We start from the raw sequence: 14,724 nt of genomic DNA, 5'->3' as shown, positions 1-14,724 counted from the left end.
GAACTTCTACTTAAGAACTTCTATTACACAAACGAGATACTGATATTTTTGCTGCTTGTTTACTTAGTTAAGCCTTGTTTTTTGTACTCGATGACCATCTTTTAGCCGATAACGCCACATTAAATTTTTGAATGGATCAAGCTTAACAATGGTTTTATTAAATCAAACATTTTACGTTTCTTAGACTTGAACTTGGCTAAAAATATCGCTTAGTTTCACTTTTTTGAAATGTTAAAAGCAGCGGCACTTGAATGTTTTGTTGGAGTTCTTGAATTCATGACGTTTTTTTTTTGTTAATAGTCCAATTGCTTAATGCTTAATCGAAATAAATCATATTTATAAAGGATATTACAAGTTTAAAGGTATTGTAAAGTTTTCAAAATTTTATAAAACTAAAGTTTGTTGGTCTAAATGCTCTTAACATTAAATGAAAATATTTGGCATTTATTTTAGTTTTTTTTTTAGAATTTACAAACAGTGACTATGATTGTGTTTAAGTGTTTTATAAACAAAAGAACCCAAAGTTGTATAGATTGATACCATGAGTAACTATAACTCGAATTTACACAATTGAAACTTTCATTAACTGTAAAAATATATAAACTAGAAAAAATATATAAATGGTACATCTTACATATAAAACAAAAATGAATCACCACATTATTTTTGTTCAATTTCAATGAGTTTCAATAAATTTTAATTTAAGAATGTATATACAACTAAAATATTTTGAAACAGTTTAATTAAGATACTAATTTAAAGTAAGATAAAAAGTTTTCAAATAAGATTTGATTTTGATTTTGTTTAATACTTTAAACTTAAATTTAAAACTATATTTTATCATAAAATTAGTTTTTATAACTTTAATCTTTTAAAATTGTACAGCAACATTTGTATACTTTATCCTAAACTTAAGATCTTCTATAAATATCTGTGTAAGTAGGAGTTCTGTTTACAAGTTGTAATTCAAAGTAAAAAGCTGTCTTATAAATAGCTCTGTAAAAGTATTAAATTATAAAGTTCTTAATTTGAAAAAAAGTACATTTGTTTATTTTTTTTTTATATCCAATTCAGGAATTCTTATTACTGTAAACTACAATATAGCTTTTTTTTAAATTATAAATAGATTCTTAAAATTAATAAACTAAAAATCATTTAAAATGAAGCATGTACGAGTGTAATAAAAGTGTACATTTTATAACAGTACGAAGTTATAAAAGTTTTATTCGAAAATTATTAACAATGCATCTGAAATTTACAAGCTCTCTATAACTTTTTTATACTTAAATGTTGAAAAAAAACTTGGATGCATTTTTGGAGTTAATGACATATTAAGCAAGTAATCTTTGAAACTTTCAATAGCTTAAAAGGTAAGTAAGACTTTAATGTTAGTCTTTATTGTTAATTTTCTTGAGTAAAAAAAGTAAAGTCGACCTTTGTCACTATAATAAGTTTTTAGTTATTGATAGTCTCAATATTACTCCGAACTTTTTTCGTGTCCATAGCAGTTCTCCATGAGTGGTGCATTACAGATGTAACCGACACAGTCTTTCCCAAACCAATGACGCTATTTTCAACTCTCCTCTGAGGAGTTATAGACTGCCTAACTTTGAAGAGCAGCTTCTTTTCAGGGAGCTCTTGTTTCTTTTTACTTTCTGGTACAAAGTTGTACACAAGTAATGCTACTAATGCTCCAATAACAAAAAACAACGGGATGCTAACTGCCAGCGCTGGTCCTAGTCGATTGCTTATGTTTTGTTTGGCAATTCTGTTTTCGACGTTTTGTTGATTTGTTGATGTATTTGCAGTTGTGTTGTCTGCGGAAGAACTAAAAATAGATTCTGTCGTCGCTTCAACATTAATATAGAAAAAGGTTAAAACCAGAAAAAAGTGCTTGACTGACATTTTAAAACTTTAAAAAACTTTAGAAAAAGAAGTTTCATTGAAAGTTTTTGCATACGTATGGTGACGCAATATATAAATTATGGAAATTATGGAAATTATAATAACTTTTGTTGTAAATTTTTTATGTAGTTATTTGTCTTAACTAAAAAAGATTGCTCGATTTACTGAAATGTAAAGAGCTTATTTAAATAAAAATGTACAAATGAAATATTTTATTTACTAGTAGGTTTCGGTGGCAAAAAAATTACGACCTTTTCAAGTATAATAAAGTAGTAAAATGCACATAACAATGTTGCTTATCTATAATGATTATAGTTAATCATTATTTTTCATTACATATCACATTATAGATAAGCAACATTGCTATGTGCAGTTTACTATATTATTATACTTGAAAAGGTCAGATTTTTTTTGCCACCGATACCTGGTAGTAAATAAAATATTTAATTTGCATATTTTTATTTAGTTGTAAATATTTTAAAAAACTATCAATTGAATGTCGTTTGCAATATTAATCATTCCACTAATAATAATTCCATTTAACAAATTTATACTATGGTTATACAATAACAATAAACTTTTAGGTATAAGTTTATATTACAAACTACTTTTTCATACTCCAGAAAGAAATAATTATTACCCATATAATTATTAAAACAAGATACAAAAAAACTATTTTTTATGTAAATTTCTATATTTAGTTCTATGTTTATTCTAACAAATTTTGTAACTGATATCAAATTAACTCATGATATCTTTTTAGTTTAACTTAAATACACAAAACCAAACTAATAAACTATTGACTCTTTAAAATGTTACTGTTTTAAAAAGTTGACAAGTTTTTAGTTTTCTAGATTAACATAATTTAATAATGATAATATCAAACATTATTTGAAATATTTCTATAACTGGACTTTATTGATAAAATACTTATTTTTAACTTTTGAAAAGTAGGTCAAATTCAAACTTGATACTTCGTTAGTATGACGTCTTTGTTTACTACTTACTTTATATAGCAAGAATTAAACAATAAATAACTCTATATAACTTGGTATGTGTAAGTATTTTTTTATAGGTTATCTATTAGTTTATAGAAAGAAAATCACTTATGTATTTCCAATGTAACAGTAATAAGTCAATGGTAACATAACATATTAGATTTTTTAACTTTGTTTTTAAATGTATCAGAGTATTGATAAAAATAATACAATCCGAACTGAAATAAATCTTTAACTCAAAATTAGCTTTTTTTTTTACTTAAAACTTAGCATTAGAATCTAATAAACAGGTATACAATTTCACCCATCCATAAAAAAGTTATTCATATATAAGTTTAGTTTCAACCATGGTAGGAGTTACGTGGGTAAGATTTTACGTAATAGCAACGTGCAACGAAGGATATTGAATGGTGGGCAGTAGGAGGTAATAAATAAAATAGGTAAGTTCTTGGCAATCGTAAAGCACGTGTTAGAAAATCTAAGTTGTGCAGCAAACCAAACTAAAGATCAGTTAACATTGTTGCCTTTGCTTTTAATGAGTTTTAGTTATACAATCTTGAATCAGTTTGCATTCTAACTCTAAAACAAGAGCTGTGTCAACAAAATAAGTTTGCTTACAAAAGTAGTTTTTTTTTAATAAGGTTATATTTATTTCGGAATTGATTCTGTCTATAAGTTTTAATTTGAACGTCGATTTGTCTGTAAATATGAATATTTTCATAAAACTAGAAAAAAATCAAAAATCTACGTTAGACAATAATGGCCTTCTAGCAATTAAAACTGATTATTCGTGACGCGCTCAAGGATTCAGCGGTAAGTACAAAACAAAAAAAATATAAAAAGATACCGTACACTAACTACAGCAAAAATAACATCATTTTGATACTTCATCCTCCAAAAAATACTTATTCTTCCAAGTAGTCTCTGATTTATAAAACGAAATTTATTGTGCTCACCAGAACATTCATAAACTAAATACTTATTATATTTGGTCACCTTTGCAAACCTCTAATAACGTAGTCTTAGTTGAAGCAAATCGACACTTTTAAGGAACCAAACCGCCGTTATACAGCATAGAATTCAGGTTCGCATGTCGCTAACTCTCAGAACATAGCGTACGGTTGGCTTCTTTTGTGATTGTTTTCTGTTGCGATTTAAATCAGGGAATACGACTGAGCTATCATATCTAAAAGTTATATGCTTCACCACATTTGATATGGTCTACATTTTGCTTACAAAGTACTGAACATATGTACGATAAACGATGATAAACATCAGTTTTTTAATTTAATAGTTGAAAAATAACACTTTATCCGAGAAACAGTTATTTTTTAGTTTATCCTCAATAACTTTTATTGTACAAAGAATACTTTTATAAATTACAACTAAAGTTTTTCGTTAAGAAACTTAGTTAAAGTTTTTGATTTTTAGATCAGGAGCTAGTAAACTGCGCCCCGCTCAACTTTTCAGCTAAAAACATACTTCCTAAAGATAATAAAAATTATTTCTGGTAAATACTTACAATTAGTCCGTTAAATAAATAATTAATAATTACTAGTGCTTTACTAGTGCTTATTATATCACATTTTAGGTTTAAAACAGAATTTTTAAGGTAACTTTTTTAACTGTTTTAAATAATAGTGGCCGACGAAAGAAATGTTTCTATACAGTGTGGACCAGAATCAATTTTTAATAGAAAAATTTGCTCGCGACTTATTAAAGACTACAGACCGCTATATAAAAAAAATACTTTGCAACTTTTTTTTTAATTATATAGTTAGTATAAATATAAACTATCAAAAACCTTTAAAATTATTTGTATAGTAGGTTTAATTTATCAAGTTTTTGATATCAAACATAGTATATTTAATATTTGAGTATCAAAAGATCTTCTGCATTAACTTCAATAAAAAAAAAAAAACTATTGTTTTCGCTGTAATTCTAAGTATTCACTGTAGTTTAATAAAAATAAGTTCTGCACACAAAGTAAACATGTTTTTATTTGGACATTACTGAACAATAGAATAAATATATAAAATGTTTTTGATTTTAATTTAAAATAGCTAAAAAATTAGAGTAAGATAAAAACTTATCTGGTTTTTTAAATTAATTTTACCACTGATCATAACTTCTGTGTATTATAAGATATTTTTTTATGTGCAATTTGAGAAAAAAATAAAATCTAAAACTAGTGCAGTTTAAACTAGAAGTAGGTAACTTACAAAAGTTAAGTGTAATTCAGCCGACAAAAAGTAAAACTGCAGCCCGAGAGCAGAAAAATATGGTCCGTTAAATCAACATAAAATTTTACTAGATATTTTAAGATTTGAAATGAAGAGCAAAATTTAGAGGACATTTGAAACTTACACTAGAAATAGTAAAAAAAGGTCACGTAGAATCTTATTTTTTCAAAATTAACTTATTAATTGAGTTATTTTCTTAGGTTAAATAGAATTGCAAAGCTCTGGCCCGTCAAGGACTAATTTTTTCTTCATATAGCCCGCCGATTAAAAACACTAACAACCCCTAGTCTGAAGCTGACCTTGTACTGATTAGTTTCAAATGAAACAAAAATTAATGATAACTAAAAACACATACAAAATAATAAATAAAGAACTTTGTAGAAGCATTTTTAGTATTTTTAGCAAATTTTCTGTAGTAATCAAAAATATTTAAAGCTTTTATATATACTTCAAACAAGTTACTTTTCCTTTTAATACAATTATGACGAAGAAACTTGAAACTATCATCCACAACTGTTTGCATATTTCTAATAACTCCCTAGTCTGATAATAAGTAAAAGTTGTTTAAATGAGAAATAAATAATCAATACCATACGTTTACAAGTTGTTTAGATCTTAAAAACTAAATCAATAAACCATCTTGAGTCTGATAAATGTTTTACTCTGTGCAACTAAATTATAAAGTAAAAAGATTAACAAAGATATGTAGAAAAACTTTAACAAAATGATATTTCTTAAAAGGCGAACTTGTATTTGTAAACTTTTTAATTACATTTTTTCTGAAACAAACTATACAATATGATTTAATTTTTCAAACGAATGTATTATATTTACAACTTTTAAGTACTGCATAAAAACGAAAAACTAAAAATAAAGTTATATATGGCTAATTGGGTTAACGACTAGTCAAATTAGGGCAATTTAAATTTGGACAACACAGGTTTTAATAACTCTGTGTTATTGTTCAAACACGTTAATTAAGATTAAAAAACAAAAACATTTTACCATCACAATTATATTAATTAGATCGACATGCAAATTTTTTTAGCTATTAAGCTTTTTTTTTAGAGATGGCTAAAATAAGTTTCAGAATGTTCAAACTTTTAGTACTTTTGAAAATTTTCTTAAATAATTAATCTTCAAATTTGTTATACTATCAGAAACTTTTAATTTATATTCTACATCTTTCAAATACATATTATTTTTTGAGATATTGCCCCTTAAATATTTTTTCAAGAGTTTGAATTGTTATGTAACTATCATTAAGTAGAACAACTTATCGTATGTTTACTATATTGCGCGAGCGTACAAAATTGCACGAGGGGACAAAGTTGCACGAGTTCACCAAATTTCACGAAGATACTTTTGCACGAAGACACTTTTGCACGAGGAGATAAAATTGCACAAAGATACTTTTGCACGAAGATACTTTTGCACGATGGGTCACTTTTGCACGGGTTAAATTTTTTTTTAAGTTTTTTCATTATTATTTTTTTTTTTTTTACTATCACTGATAACCTAAAACCTTACCCTCATTCGGTAAGATTTTTTTTGTATAAGTATTGTTTTTACTATCACTGTTACCCCTAATCCTTACCCTCGGTCGGTAGCTTTTTTTTTTTTGCTTAATTAATTTTTTTTTTGTTATAATTTTTATTAGCAATTTTTTTTATTTTTACTATCACTGTTACCCCTAACCCTTACCCTACGTCGGTAGCTTTTTTTTTTAATTATTATTATTCTTTTAATTTTTTTTATTATAACTTTTATTAGCTAATTTTTTATTTTTATTTTTACTATCACTATTTCCCCTAACCCTTACCCTCGGTCAGTAACTTTTTTTTTTTTTTTGCTTTTTTTTTGTTTGATTTTAATTTTTTCTTTAGTTTTTTACTTACGTGCAAAAATGTAACTCGTTCAAAATTGACCCTTGGTGTAAAATCGTCTACGTGCAATTTTGTTCACTCGTGTAATTTTGTGCCCTCGTGCAATTTTGACTTTGTGCAAATTTGGCTTCGTGCAATTTTGTAAACTCGTGCAATTTAGTTCTCGTGCAATTTAGTCGCCTCGTGCAATTTAGTAACCTCATGCATTTTTCTCTTCGTGCAATTTAGACCCGTTCCCTATTAAAGTGTATATATATATATATATATATATATATATAATTTATTCAAATGGCGATTTTAAAAATTCTGGAACATATGTTTCACAAAGCTTTAATTTTTCATAAAGCTCTGATCATCAGCCAGTTAAATTCAAAATACAAAGCACTGTACTAAACAAAGATACAAAAGTTATGCAAAAAAACAAAAAACAGTATGACGTAATATTGTACATTACAAATATTCAGTACAAAAATCGATCTACCTTCTAACTAATTAAACAACCAAAATTAACGAAAACAACAGTTATTTGACTATAAAATGCTTCAAAATTTGTTGTTTGAAGCATTTTGTAGTCAAATAACTGTTGTTTTCGTTAATTTTGGTTGTTTAATTAGTTAGAAGGTAGATCGATTTTTGTACTGAATATTTGTAATGTACAATATTACGTCATACTGTTTTTTGTTTTTTTGCATAACTTTTGTATCTTTGTTTAGTACAGTGCTTTGTATTTTGAATTTAACTGGCTGATGATCAGAGCTTTATGAAAAATTAAAGCTTTGTGAAACATATGTTCCAGAATTTTTAAAATCGCCATTTGAATAAATTATTTAAAAGCCCTTCAAGTGGGCTCAGTTGAAAGTGTTTATGTTTAAACATTAACCTTATTTTATATATATATATATATATATACAAACCTATTTTTAGTACAATAAAATCAACTTAATTTTGAAAAATAATTTATTTTATTCTTTTTAATTTTGCGATTTTATTTTTCTCTAATTCTTAAATTTCATCTAATTTTATAAATACTTAAAAAAAAAAAAATAAACAAATGTTTGTTTATTTAATGTATTTAAACAGCTGTTTACATTTTACCAACTATTATTACGAAAAGTTTTATACTGTTTTATAGTAATTACATTTTGAAAGTGAAAAAAAAAATTATTAAGAATTTTTTTTTGAGAAGTATTTACAGTTTTAAGCTGTTGAATTGAAATTAAATTTTCAGACTTTTGCAAAACACAATCAAACTATTTTAGTGTATTTCAAAAACTAATTAAAAATCGACAAAATAGTTATAACTTTTGAAAATTACTAGAAATTTTACTGTTTGTCAACAATTAATAACAGTTTCTTAACAAACACTTGTACATGGATTTTGAAATCCAGGAATTTTAAAATAACCATCCTTCCTAATTTCTTTTTTTGAACACATAAGAACTGCATAATAGAGAGCGTCTAATAGGCTTTTGACAAGCACCATGTACGTACCTCTGTAAAATATTACAGGTTGTATTCTACTTCAGGTTAGAATTATTTTAATTATTAAAAACTTCGTTTAACTATGTTTAAACTTTCATTAAAAACTATGTTTGAAGTTAGTGGACTTTCAAGTTTTTAAAGCTTCAATTTATATACTATTTAATTCACTCTTTAATAATCAACTTACTGCGTAGGTTTTAAACTTTTTCCAATGAAGTGTAAAGCAATAGCAGGCAAAAAAAACTTTAAAACCGTTTTCGGATCAGGGTATAGTGACTTTTTCTTGAAACTTTTCCAAACCTAATAAATTTTAAATACTTTTATGATTAATTTTTATAATAAAACTTGTTTTATATTTTATTTTGCTTGTTTAAGACTACTTTTAGTTAAATTTTTTTTATAAGTTATTAAACTTTAACTTCTTTTTTCAATAAAAATTTTGATTTAAGATTAAAATTTAAAACATATTTTTTATTCTAAAAGTATGCTAGTATTTAAAATTTCACTAACCATCGATATGATAAACAAATAGTAAGACCAATCTAAAACGAAGTGATAATTATCTCTATGATGATCATTGTCAAACTGGCAAAATAATGACAAGGTACATAGAACAGTTGTAAATAGTACACTGAAAACAAAACTTTTTTTTTTTTTTTATGGCTTTGAAAAAATGTACAAATTAACTTGGATTTAAGAAAAACTAGATGTGACTTAGAAAACAAATTTAATAAAACATTCACATAAGTATAATTCTACGTTAGATATTTTAAGATACAGAAAAATAATCTAACAATATTTAAAAAAACTAGTATCGTTTCTTTTAAAGTATAAACTGTTGTTATTTAAAGCATTTATTACTTTTTGATGTCCCTTAATAGAAAAAAAAACACGTGTTTTTTTAAACCTTCAAGCTTATTATTTACAGTAATTTGTTGCTTTTAGTGTAATATAAAGCTCACTTTTTTAAATTGTAAATAATAGTCTTTCAATGCCTAAATATAAGGAGGTTAAAAATACTCTTAAATTGTTTGTCTTTGTTAAAATTTTTCTCATAATAATAGTTCGACTTGATTTGCGAAATAAGAGTATTTTCATAAACTTTAGACTAGATTGCTTACTTATTATAATTAAATATAGTTTTTTACTTCTGCAATTGCGTCGAAATAGACCTTTGTTACTAGTTAAATAATTTTTGCACTACAGCTTATAGAAAATAACACAAAGTGTTTAAAATAACTTTGAAACTTTTTTATTTGATTTAAGACTTTTTTTAACTTTTTCAATAGAATTACTTAAATTAAATTTATAGATATCACCTTTACTGTATATTTTTATTACGGTAAAGAAAGTATTTAATTAGCAAGCTTAGTAAATCTGATACATATGTACCGTACAATAAATTTTACATGAACTTTTTTTATTTCATAATTTTACTTAAACTGATTAATTTTTATTCAATATACTTTTTGGTCGGTTTACTAGTTTCAAAATTAAAACTTTTGTTTTTATTTAGTCACACCTTTTTTAATAACTTCAAAATCAATTTTATTCAAAAACATTTTGTCTGTTCTTTTCTAAATTACTAGTTCTAAAATTATTTTTATAAACTTTTAGGTTAAGACTAACACAAATTTATAACTAAGTATCCTGCTAGTATTTAAAATGTTTACCTTGTTTCTTTTTTAAACTCACTGATGGCCATGAAAATATGAACATTTGTAAGAGTTTCAGCATAGTTAATGAAAAATGCAAGCGTTGGTCGCAAATCAATTCCTTTTTTTATAAGTTCACCAATCCAATTAGTAAACCAGTGCTTAAGTTTAAGGTTGAACACTATAGAAAACTGTTTTAAAGTTACTTGTCAAATTTATTCAACAAAATAACAATTTGCTTATAGAAAAAAGACTACAATAAAATAAAGTTTTAAAGTAGATTTAAAACATTTGAGTTCAGTTTCGACAATGAATATTAATTCAATCTTATTGAACGACAAAAAATAGACGTCAAAATATTTGTTCCTAGGACCTAGTGCACAAAGAATCTTTTTATTATCGAGTACCACGGATACGGTTACATGACAATTCAAATTCGGACAACTCAAATTCCGACAATTCAAATTGTTAGAAAAATATTAAAAAGGCTATATCTCAATAAGTAATATAAATTTGAAAAAAATAAAAATACATGTGTAGATTTTATTAAGATCTACAATGCATTTTTTTTCTTTTTAGAAAAATCTTAATTATTTTTCAAGATATCTTAAAATTACTAAAAATAACTATGTTTTTTACTTTATTTAAGCCATAACTCAAAAAATATTTAAGGTTTAGCAAAAAGAAAAAAATGGCTTTTAGATATTAATATCACCTACATATATATTTTTTATACTTCACAAATGTACATTACTTTTTTTATTTGTGGCCCTTTCAAATTTTTTTAAAGAATTTGAATTGTCGGAATTTGAATTGTCCGAATTTGAATAGTCGTGCACCCCACGGATACCTTTTAACGTCTTGTCCAGGATACATTTTAATTTAGTTTAGAAGTTTAATTTTGTTTACTTTTGAAAACACTTAACGATTTCTGATTGTTTGTGGTTTAATAACTTTAAGTAGTTTCTTATTAAAAAAATTATATCATATGAATACACAATAGAAAAAACAGTTTAGGAGTATAAAAAACAGGCAAAGAAGTCACATGATAAAATAAGTTCTACTAAGTTATCAATGTTAATTTAATTAATTCGCCTACGAAACGAAATAGAAGAACATATAAAGGCTAAACTAGATTAAGTGCAACTGATACGGTGACAGATCACAGCAAAAGCGTAAAAAAGTCATAACTGCTGTCTTTTGATTTAGGACTTATAACTATTATAAATGATACTGAGTGTTACTTGCTTAATTAATGATTTTGTTAGACAGCTAATTTCTTAAAAAGCCAGCTCAACTGTATTATGGCAGCTCTGCATCTTAGTAAAAGTAATTAAACTTTAATTTAGAATTGATAATCAACATACCAACATAGTTATTTTTATTTTCAAAAAAAAAAAACGACTTAGACTGTTAGTTTATATGTTTAATTTTTCCTTTTGCATATCATGTTAATAAAATGTTTACTTTAAATTTGAACTTTAATAAAAAGATCAAGCTTTTGTTCGCTTAACTTTGTTGGTTCAATAAAAAACCATAAAATTTTAATTATTTTTGATACCAATATATTTTTGAGATTTAGTGCGTAGCTCTTAAAGTGCATACCTTATCAACGTCCTACTGTAATTTAATTTGTTTTACAACAAATAACTTTAAAAACTTAATTCAAAAATAACTGTATAAGTTTTAATATTTTTACTTCACCTTTTTTTCTATTATATCAAGCATGTTATCCAATCAATAATTTTTTCACTATCATTAATATTTAGTTGCTCTCTAGAACTATCTGATGTTCCTAAACAATGAAAAACATCTTTTATTATTCCTGTTTACAAGAAAGGTAATATACACAATGCGTTAAATTACAGACCAATATCTCTAACAAGTGGCTTTTCAAGAATTTATGAACATATTGTATCTGTAAAAATTCTCAATCACCTTTTTGATAACAAATTATTAACTAACAAACAGTTTGGTTTTGTCCCAAACCGCTCATCAACCATTTAACTGTTAACATGCTTACATTCTTGGTTAGTTCCTTATCTCAAAAATGAATTTACTTAAGTAGTTTATACGAATATTCAAAAAGCCTTTGATTCAATATCACACAAAAGATTATTAAAAATTTTAAATCAGTATGGGCTACATGAAAACTTAATTGAATGGTTTGATAACTTTTTAAATAATAGATTAAAAAGATTAATCATTAATAATACGCTTTCTGACTCTTTAAAAATCTACAGTGGAGTACCACAAGGTGGTGTAGTTGGTCCCCTTCTCTTTTTAATTTATATTAATGATATTTGTTCAAACATTGATATTAAAAGCGAGTTAAGCTTATTTGCAGATGATGCCAAAATCTTAAGTCAGTCAAATACTTCATTACAACTATCTTTAGATAATATTTACATATGGTTAAAAACAAGAAAGCTAAACTTAAATCCTAGCAAATGTAAAATTCTAACCATTAACAAAAAAAATCTTTTGCAACTGATCTCTTAATCAATAACATCAAGTTACCAGAAGTTAAAGTTTTTAAAGATTTGGGAATCTATATTTCCAAAGATTTAAAATGAAATGAACATATCAACTATCTATATAAGGTGGCACAACTACATGTTATCAATTATTAAAAAGTTTTAAAACTAATTCTGCTTCAATTCTGACAAAACTATTTAAAACATACGTTCGCCCTAAACTTGAGTATAGTACCTAAATTTGGTCCCCCCCCCCCATTTAAAAAAGGATATTAATAAAATTGAATCTGTGCAAAGGGGTTTTACCCGTCATATTTGTAGTCGTTGCAACATATCTTACACATCATATAATGATAAAATGATTCAATTTGGTTTGGAATCACTGGAATATAGAAGATGGGAATTCGATCTATTAACTCTTTACAAAATTATCAATGGCAAATATAAAAGTTTTTTTAACCAGTTTTTTAGTTTTTCCAAAATTAATATCAACTAAGAGGAAATAATTTGAAAATAAAATGTAAACATGATTTTCAAAACAGTCAGTGGCAAGGCGCATTTTTTCACAGAGCAAAAGTTATGTGGAACAGACTACCTCAGGATATAGTATCTTGTGAGGGGGTTGAACAATTTCGTTTAAAGCTAAAAAGGTTTGATTTAAATACAATAAATACCAGCAAAATTCACTAATTTTCCACTATAAACAAAAGAAAAAATATTATTTTCCCTACGCCTCCCTCCTACAAACTATTGGTTTACTTATTTATTTTGTAATTATGAATTTTTGTTTTATAAGCGATGATTTTAGACAAACTTCTTATTTGTGTGTACTAAGTAATATATAAATTTGAAATTTTTTAAATTGAATTTTTTTTTTTAATTTGGTTCATTTGTATATCATATTGTGTTTAACTTTGTGTTTTCATTTAAATTATGTTTTTATATATATACATAATTTGTCTTAAAGTGTTGAATATAAGTTTATTTTCTTTTTCTTTTTTTGTGTGTCCTGTTTAAGTGGCTCAGGTTTTGATGCCTGAGTCCAACATTGCACAATAAACAATATAATAATATCAATATAATTATTAATGTAGTAAATCTTTAAAAATTTAAAGCTATTTTGTTTTTTTTCCTTAAAAATTTATCTTAATTGAAATGTGTACTTCAAATACTTAAAATATAACATGAAAATATAATAATATAATAATTAAATACACATATTAGAGTAATGTATAAAAAAACTTAAAGTACAGCTAATATTTTCTAGATTTTTGAGTTATTTTAATGATATAAAATTGAAAAAAAACTTACTATATTAACAGTCATCTTAAATGTGAACGCAAATGCCAGCGCCAAAAATCCTTTCTTTTTGGCCACTGATATAGGTATAACCAAAAGTTTGAAACTAATAAGATTAAAAATATCTTTTCTCTTGATGTCCAAATAGTCTTTAACATCATTGTCAGAGACACTACTAGAGATACTAGAACCCATTCTTGTATAAAAAACAGTGCAAACTTAAACTTCTGTAATATATTTAATATAAAGTTAGTTTTAGATAATAAAACAGTCATTAATACTGTCGATAATTTAAAACAAGCATATTTTTACTACGTTTTGGTTGTGTGAAAAACATAATTAGAAACTTAATATTTATTTTTGTTCGAGTAATAAACTAACGTGATTTATTTTTGTGGTATTAAAAAAAATTACTGAGAGCATCTTTTATGTCAAAAATAATGATACAATAAAGTATACAAATCAAACAACATTTTTTACATAGAAGTTTAAAATATATTGTTAGCTAGTGTTGTATATTTAAACTATTAAACTTTAACTTTAGTTTAATTTCAAGGCGTTACAACGAGCTTTACAAGGTCTAAACCGGGGTAGGAAAACTTCGACACATGATGTATTTTTTAGATTGAAAACATTTTTTTTTTTAAACCATCCAAGTTAAGTTTACTTAATGATAGCTATAGACAGTTCTTTTTTTTAATCTTTTTTTTTATTAAGATTTTTTTTAAGTCAATAGTTAAATTTAATTTGTTATTTATAAAAACCTAGCGAATGCTAGT

The sequence above is a fragment of the Thalia democratica genome, chromosome 3, assembly GCF_965202585.1.
Source record: "Thalia democratica chromosome 3, ktThaDemo2.hap1.1, whole genome shotgun sequence".
In the NCBI taxonomy this organism is placed as follows: Eukaryota; Metazoa; Chordata; class Thaliacea; order Salpida; family Salpidae; genus Thalia; species Thalia democratica.
Note: the sequence above shows the minus strand (reverse complement) of the source record.